The 9451-nt window shown below is 40.0% G+C and overlaps 1 non-coding gene across 1 annotated transcript; it reads left to right on the plus strand.

Annotated features, from left to right (window-relative positions):
• The first annotated feature begins 591 nt into the window (after window positions 1–591).
• On the plus strand, window positions 592–698 carry LOC140811008 (small nucleolar RNA R71). Its single transcript, XR_012113402.1, has one exon. It is a non-coding gene; the product is annotated as a small nucleolar RNA R71 (small nucleolar RNA).
• The last annotated feature ends 8753 nt before the right edge of the window (window positions 699–9451 follow it).

The raw sequence follows: 9451 nt of genomic DNA on the forward strand, positions 1-9451 counted from the left end.
GTTGCTGAAATAAATTTAGTCATCATTTGCTCTAAATTTGACTTCTCCTCCCTAGGCGGTTCTGGCTTGAATCCTTGGTGCATCCCATGTGGTGGACCTCTTTGTTGGCGGTTTTGGTTGTTTTGACCTCCCCACGAAAAGTTTGGGTGATTCCTCCATCCCGGATTATACGAGTTTGAATAAGGGTCATTTCTAGGACGGTTCTGGAATCCCACGTGTTTTGCTCCCTCAGGCACATAGAATGGATTTCCATCTTGGCAATCCTGCACGTCATGCTCACCTCCACACTTATCACAGAAAATCTCTTGCAGACGCATAGCCGATCCACTCGCACTCATCCCATCAATCTTTCTGTTCAAAGCCTCTAACTGTGCTGACACCGCAGACAAATCAGTAACTTGATTAACTCCAGCACCTCGTTTCTGCCTATCATAATGAGGATGATAGCTGCTAGCAGCCATCTCCTCCAATAATTCATATCCTTCCTCAGCCGTTTTTCTCAGCAAGTTACCACAGGCAGCAGCATCTATCATGGTACGGTTAGAAGTAAGCAGACCGTAGTAAAAAGTTTGAACAACTAACCCAAGAGGTAGCTCATGGTGTGGACATCTCCTCAATAAATCCTTGTATCGCTCCCACGCCTCGTAAAGTGACTCAAGCTCATATTGAGCAAAAGTAGTAATGTCGGCTCTCAGCTTCATAGTCTTCGACGGAGGAAAGTACTTGGTCAGGAATGCCTTCGCCATATCCTCCCATGTAGTGATAGACCCTACAGGCAAACAGTTTAACCACGCCTTAGCTTTATCTCTTAGTGAAAATGGAAATAAACGCAAACGAACAGCATCATCAGACACAGCACTAAACTTAAAAGTATCGCAAATTTCAAGAAAATCAGCTATATGAGAATTAGGGTCGTCAAGTGCACTTCCCCCAAATTGAACAGTGTTTTGAATCATCTGAATGATAGCTGGCTTGATCTCAAACTGGTTAGCTCGGATGACTGGTCTCACGATGCTTGGACGTGCTCCATCAAGAGACGGTTGTGCATAATCCATCATCGGAATGCGACGTGGTATCTCAACTTGTCTATTGTCACGCTGTTCCTCTCCACGTTCTTGCTCGTGTCTTTCCATCTGTTCTTTGAGTCTTTGTTGCTGTCTTCGTCTGCGGAAAGTTCTTTCGATTTCAGGGTCAAATTCAAGCTCCACGTCAAGTGATCTTGGCATGCACCACAAGAAAAATCTGCAACACAATGAGAGTATCAAATAATAATGAAATAAATAATACTAAAGAATTTAAATGAAAAATAAAAAATTGTGAATCAACAGTCCCCGGCAACGGCGCCAAAAACTTGATCGAGCAAAACTTGCACAGTGAATAGTCCCAAAATTTGTTTTATAAATGAAAGCTCGATTTAAAATATCGCAAGTGCACGATAGTCAAGTTATAATAAACGTACGTGAATACGAGTATCGATCCACAAGGACTGCGGTACAATCTTCTTATTTTCACTTCAATTTCTTTAGCAACGATAGATTGAGTTGGTGATTAAACTAAAGTGAATTTAATAACTAAAATGATTAAAATGCAAGAACAAATAATCAAGAAATCAATGATTAAATTGGATGTAAATCAAATGAGAAGCGAATTTGTTGGGAATTATCAGTTCACCTACCGCTCGTGTTCAAATAATTATACTCGACTTTTACTCGTGCATTCGACGGAATTCCCTAGACTAATTAATATACTCTGTCGAGCTATATTAATACTAATCATAAACATGCAGTAATCAAGTATCCTCAATTATTTAACAGTTCACGATTGCATTACGTTCTATGAAATCCGCTAGCTTTCATCCGGGTGAATTATCACTATCGACACGTACCCAATTCCGTATATCTACTAGAATTGTAAATCCGTGGTCTATGCTATTCGATCCTATTGTCAATTATTCTATCGAAATCATTAACAACATGAAATAATCAAAGGAAGTTAGCTAGACTTCAATTGAAATAAGAAAGCACAAAAGCATAAACAAATCACTCATAAAAACGTCGATAAATAATGTTAAACCACGAGTACGGGGTAGGATCCCCTCAAATCCCAACAAATATAGAGTTTGACGGCCACGACGCTTGGAAATCTCGAGGTCTTCGAAAAATCTTTGCTTCTAGCCTTCCTCCCAAGAAAAATGATGGAAAAATATGGTGTGTAAGTCTGAAAAACGGCGCCCAATCTCGTGTATTAGGTTAGGTTCGGATAGAGTCCACAAAACTTGGAAACAAATCTTCTTTGATCTCGTCGCTCGCTAGGGCGACCACTTTTGACCGCTGGGGCGAGTGGTTCTCGAATAAAATCCTTGGCCAAGTCTCTGGTCTCGCTGGGGCGGTCACTTTTGACCGCCCTAGCGAGAGCTTCGCGCAAAATATTCTCGTTCACATCGATGGATTCGCTGGGGCGGTCATTTTTGACCGCCCTAGCGAAGGACTCGCGTAGAAACTCCTCGGCTGGGCCAATATGCTCGCTGGGGCGGTCACTTTTGACCGCCCTAGCGAGACCTCTTCGATGCTATGCAAATAAAATCCCACTTTTTTGGTCCACTTCCTACAAAACAACCACAAAATACACGAGATCAGCCAAATGCTAAATCATGCTAAATGAATGCTAAATTAAACTAAACAAACTAATATGATGCATGAATGCGACTCAAAACCAACACTAAAAACACGTAAAAACGAGTCCTATCAGCATTCAAAGCACGCTGCGGATACTAACTTCATACTATTAACGGCGTGTATTAAAAGAACGCTGCGTAATTTCCCTCCCCAGCGTGCATTCAAAGCACGCTGCGGATATTACTATGGACGGCGTGCATTCAAAGCACGCTGCTGATACTAACTTGATACTATTAACGGCGTGCATTCAAGCACGCTGCATATATTACTATTGACGGCGTGCATTGAAAGCACGCTGCGAATAGTAAATCATTTTTTTAAAAAAAAATCGTGTTCAGACATTAACGGCGTAAATTAATCGCACGCCGTCAATAATATTATTCACGGCATGCATATTATTAGCACGCTGCGGAAAAGGAGTTCAAATTTTTTAAATTAGCGAAATAAACCCGTCGCTAATTAAAAAAGTGTGACGATTTTGACGCCAAATTTAGCGACGATTTAAAGAAAGTCGTCGCCGATTCTAAATCGGCGACGGTTGTCAATAACCGTCGCTAATAAATATACATCGGCGACGATTTATTATAAAACCGTTGCTAAAAAAATCGCATATTCACTATTTATATCCGTTCCTCCCACCACTTCAAACACTTAAAATTTTTTCAACTTATACGATTTTAGTTTCGATTTAGATACATGTTTTTGTTTCAATTTTTTGTTAATTTTTTAATTGTTAATTATAATCATTAGTATTATTATTGTAGTAAATTGTAAAAGTAAATTTTATAAAAAATTATTAAATTGTAAAAGTAAATTTTTTTTATTTTTACGCAAAATTTAGCGACGGTTTAGTAACCGTCGCGAAATTATTAAAGGTCACTAAATATAAAGACCGTCGCTAAATTAGCGACGGTTTCGTGGATTTTATTCGTCGCCAATAAGCGACAGTTTATCAAAAACCGTCGCTAATATTTTATTTTTTTATGCCTATTAGCGGCGTACATTGCACGCTGCGAAAAGTTGTATTAACAGCGTACACGTGCACGCTGTTGATAATAGTATAAACAGCGTGCACGTGTACGCCGCGGATAATCCTGAACTTTTAACGGCTTGGAACTTTGCAGCTTGCAATGCGCGCTGCGGAAAGCCCATATGCGCGCTGCGGAAAGCCGTTTTTGTTGTAGTGCTTGTTAGCCGAGCAAGATGAGAAAGATATTGCTAAAGAGAGACAGGCGAGGCAACAGGCTATTGCTCAAAGAGGTCAAGGTTCGAGCCAAAGATGAAAAGGCATTTTTAAAGAGAAAGGCAAGGTAGAGCCGAGTTCTAAAGCACCGGCAGTTCCATTTGATCCAGAGAAGCCATTGTGTCCCAAGTGCAATAGGCATCATAGGGGAGAGTGCATATTTGATACTCATACTTGCTACCGATGTGGTACTGCAGGCCATATTGCCAAAGACTATCCGAGAGGATCGAGTAAAGAGAAGGTGCAGGGTCGCATCTTAACCATGACGAAGGAAGGTATAAACTATGATTCTTCTGTGATCTCTAGCACTATTTTAATTTAAGGCAGAGTAGCTATGACATTGATTGATACAGGTGCTACTCATTCTTTTATGTCTGAACTATTTTTGAGATCTTTGGGTTTAGTTCCTTCTATTCTTCCCCTCCAGTTTAATATTGTATTGCCTTCGGGAGATGTGTTGTGCCCAACGTCTATAGTGTATGTGTGTTCTATTCAAATTGATGAGCGAGTGGTTTATGTCGATTTGATTGTTATTCCGATGGTTGCGTTTGATATTATACTTGGCATGGATTGGCTATCGACTTATCGTGCAGTGATTGATTGCACTGCCGAGACGGTGAAATTTGCAGATGATGTAAATAAGAAAGTATGCTCTCCAGTGCAGGTACTTCACCGGTCCTTCCTTTTATTTCATGTCTTGAGGCTAAGAAGTTGTTTAGAGGTTGTGATGGGTTTTTGGCTTCGATTGTTTATATGGAAAGAATTGTGAAGTTGAATATTGATGATAATGATGTGGTAAGAGAGTTCCCTGATGTATTTGAGGATGATGTGTCGGGATTACCGCCGGACAGAGATGTAGAGTTTGTGATTAATCTAGTCCCCGGGACGGTTCCTATTTCCAAGGCTCCGTACAGAATGGCCCCTACAGAGATGAAAGAGTTGAAGACGTAGTTGTAGGATCTTTTGGATAAAGGTTTTATTCGACCGAGTTCTTCGCCTTGGGGAGCTCCGGTTCTTTTCTTCAAGAAGAAAGACGGGTCTTTGCGGTTCTGTATTGACTACAGAGAGATCAACAAAGTGACGATCAAGAATAAATATCCGTTGCCACGGATAGACGACATTTTTGATCAACTGCAGGGGGCTACAGTGTTTTCGAAGATTGATCTGCGATCTGGCTATTATCAGTTGAAAGTTAGGGAGTCTGATATCCCTAAGACGGTGTTCCAGACTAGGTATGGTCATTATGAATTTCTTGTGATGTCATTCGGTCTGACTAATGCTCCTTCAGTCTTCTTGGACCTTATGAACCGAGTGTTCAAGCCGTATTTGGATAGCTTTGTCATTGTTTTCATCGATGACATATTGATTTATTCCAAGACCAGAGAGCTACATGTTAATAACGAACTAGGAATCGTTGTTGTGTCTCGATCTTTTGAATCAAGTATGGTGTGATTTTCACCCCTAAGCTACGAGGTTTGGTAATAAATAATCACGATGAAACAATCGAAACTAGAACGAACCTTCAAAGAACGTGCCTTTGACAATCCGCGTAAGAACGATTGACAAACGCCACAAAATATGAACTTTGATAAGTTTGATTTTTAACAAAGCAAAAGCTTTAATTGTTTAAGAGAAAAACTCAAGAACAATGTATTCTAATCAATAAAATCTGAATTGTGTTCAAAATTTCGTGCATATATGTTTACATATCAAAAGATATCAAATCTAGTTTCCAAAATAATGAAAACTCTAAACTAGGATTTTCCCGCAACTGACTCGCGCTTGGGCAGTAGAATTTGACCGCTCAAGCGCCGAGGGTTCTGTACTATTCGCGCTCGGGCCGTAGAATATGACCGCTCGGGCGCGAGGCGTTCTGGAAATTTTCTCCTTGGACAGTAAGTGTGGCGCTCGGGCGGTAATATTTGGCCGCTCGGGCACCGATGCTTCTGGACTTATCTTCATTTATCACTTGAATAATGTTCCTTTGGCTCCCAACCTTACTCCCATGTATCACGAACCCTCCAACACTTTGCACCCCGCTTGAAAGTCCTTCTTCCTTGCTCATAAGCACCTAAAACGCTTCCTTGAATCTCTTTAGTCGTCCCCTCGTGATTGGTCCCTCCGGCAACTCTAGAGGGTCCCATGCTTTCCTCGGGGCTTGATCATCCGTGTTCACATCATCCTCCCTTTCTTGAAAAGGATTTGTCCTTAAATCTCGTTCATCACCTACATCAAACAACGACAAGTCACTAACATTAAAAGTAGAACTCACGTTATACTCACCTGGTAGATCGAGTTTGTAGGCGTTGTCATTGATCCTTTCAAGGACTTGAAATGGTCCATCACCCCTAGGTAATAGCTTTGAACGTATCTTCTCGGGGAACTTTTCCTTCCTCAAGTGTAGCCACACCCAATCTCCCTTCTCAAAGATCACCTTCTTTTTCACTTTGTTGGCTTGCTTGGAATATTGCTCATTTCTCTTCTCAATATTAGCATTGACCTTTTCATGCAAACTCCTAACAAATTCAGCCTTCTTATTGCCATCCATGTTTAACCTTCACTCACAGGTAAAGACATCAAATCCAACGGAGTCAAAGGATTAAAACCATAAACATTCTCAAACGACGAATGATTTGTAGTTGAATGCATGCAACGATTATATGCAACTCAATAAATGGCAAACAATCTTCTCAATTCTTTAAGTTCTTTTTAAGTGTCGCACGCAAAAGAGTTCATAAAGTTCTATTAACAACTTCAGTTGTCCATCCGTTTGAGGATGACAAGTAGTAGAAAACAACAATTTCGTGCCAAGTTTAGCCCATAAAGTCTTCCAAAAGTAACTTAAGAACTTAACATCACGGTCAGAAACAATTGTCCTAGGCATACCATGCAACCTAACGACTTCTCTAAAGAACAAATCCGCAATGTGAGAAGCATCATCAGTTTTGTGACAAGCAATAAAATGTGTCATCTTAGAAAATATATCCACAACGACAAATATATAATCCCTACCCTTCTTTGTCCTAGGCAACCTCAAAACAAAGTCCATAGAAATATCAACCCAAGGTTTACTAAGGACGGGATGTGACGTATACAATCCATGTGGTTGTGTTTTAGATTTAGCTGGTCTACAAGTTATGCACTTTTCACACACACGCTCAACATCACGTTTCATATGTGGTCAATAGAAATGTTCATGCAATGCGCTTAAAGTCTTAGCCACACCAAAATGTCCCATTAATCCACCCCCATGTGCCTCCCTAACAAGTAATTCACGAATCGGTGATTTCGGGATGCACAACATATATTCTCTAAACAAGAATCCATGATGCAAATAAAATTTGTCATGTGGACCATGCATACAAGTTTCAAATACACTCTTAAAATCCTCATCTAGCACATACAATTCCTTCACATGCTCAAATCCCAAAACTTTAGACTCCAAAGTAGAGATCAGTACATACCTCCGTGAGAGTGCGTCAGCCACTACCTTATCCTTACCTTGTTTTTACTTGGTGATTAATGGGAATGTTTCAATGAATGCCACCCACTTGGCATGCCGCTTGTTCAACTTCTGCTGCACCTTAAGGTGCTTAAGAGACTCATGATCCGTGTGAATCACAAACTCCTTAGGCCTCAAGTAGTGCTGCCATGTCTCTAGAGTCCTTACAAGTGCGTAGAACTCCTTATCATACGTGGGATAGTTCAGGGCTGCTCTGTAATGCCCGGTTACTCGTACAAATGATACTAATGCGTTTATGTCGTTTATTATGTAGTTATTTAGCTCATTAGGTTTCACGTGATGATTGATGTATCAATATTGAGATTGAACATGACTTTTATATTGTTCATGGTGTATTGAGAATGAATATATGTCTAAATAGTTATAGTAAGCGGTGTAGGTAGAAGTAGTGTAATGAAAGTTGGTATAGGACTGCAGGAAATGAGACGAAATCGTTGTAGTTGTTACGGGTTTTAGCATAATGATTTGAATATTGATTCAAATTGTGTGAGGCCTTAACCATTAGAAAGATAAGATATAATGATACAACTTTTCACGTTTTGGGTTTTGTCCAAAGCATTGTGGAAGACAAGTCAAAAGTGCCCCGAAGTGTGTCGTGTATACCGTCATTCCTTCACTGACATATGTTGGGAGAATGGGCATAACGTTTTACTCAGACCTCCAAATGACCTGAAACCAGTGAGAGATTCAAGCCAAGAGATATGGCTACAACTTTCAAGTTTACCATTTTTTCAGATTATGAACGAACGAGACGTTTCTGAAGCGATCTTTGAGGAACTAATGCGCAGAGGCAGAATATGTAGCGCCCGAGCGGTAGAAAATTACCGCCCGAGTGCCGGTGCATCGCAAGCTCACCAATTTTACAGAATGTTTGGCACCCGAGCGGTAGAAAATGACCGCCTGAGCGTCGTGCATATCAAACTCAGTATTTTTACAAAACATTCCGCGCTCGGGCGGTAGAAAATGACCGCCCGAGCACCGCTGTGTATAAGAAAAGATAAGCATCGAATTTCTTAGCATCTTTATCATTCACCTATCTTCTTCCACAGCAAGACTCGAGAAAAAACCTAGGAATCTTCCTCCAAGTGACCTTGTTCTTCCTTTCCTTCATCAATTGAAGTTATAATTTAGTTCTCCATCCCAAGGGCATCATAGAGTTGTAAGTTTTCATCTTTTTAATGGTTGTTATACATGTATAAGACCATATAGATATAGTGATTGGATTTTTGATATATTTGACAGTATAGGAGCGAGATACATCGTCTCAAACAAGTATCCGTACACTTGGACTGTAAGTTGGCATGTTCTTGAAGTAATACATGAGTAATATTATGATTTCAAATACTTCCCATTGATTATTACTATACGTACATTGTTAGTATGTTTATTGATGAAAACATAGCACCATATTCCATTGTTATGTATTAAATATGTAAGGAACTCATGAATATTGATGATGGGTGCTATGTTATGAACATGAACATGAACATGAAAAGAAAAAGACTTATTTTACATGATATAGAGCTTGTTGACATCATGGGTAGTTTTAAGTCCACCAAAGCTATTGGCCAATATATGTTCATGGGGCGTGGGGTTGACAAAGGTTGCTCCCTGACGTCCAACACAGTAGTAGCTGTATAATAAAGCAAGCACGGTTGTACAGGTCAACTAATGAGGCTCAAGTACAAAAATGAACATGAATATATGCTATGATATGACATGGTTTAAAGTTTCATTGTTGTCACGACTTGATATGTATGTTCCTTCGACGCATATTGATACGTACAAGTGCCAACTTATTGAGTTTTATAAACTCACGTAGCTCATGTATTAAAGGATCAGGTAGTGAAGATGCATAGGATGCCGGTTCGCCAATGGATGCTTGTGACGTACCCTACCACGACAAGAACCGGGACTTCTTATTGTATAGTTTCGCATATGTATTACAATAGATTTTATGTTATTGAACAAGTTTTACAATGTGTGTGCTTATGTGTATAATGATACATA

Source organism: Primulina eburnea, chromosome 13 (assembly GCF_022965805.1).
Source record: "Primulina eburnea isolate SZY01 chromosome 13, ASM2296580v1, whole genome shotgun sequence".
Lineage (NCBI taxonomy): Eukaryota > Viridiplantae > Streptophyta > Magnoliopsida > Lamiales > Gesneriaceae > Primulina > Primulina eburnea.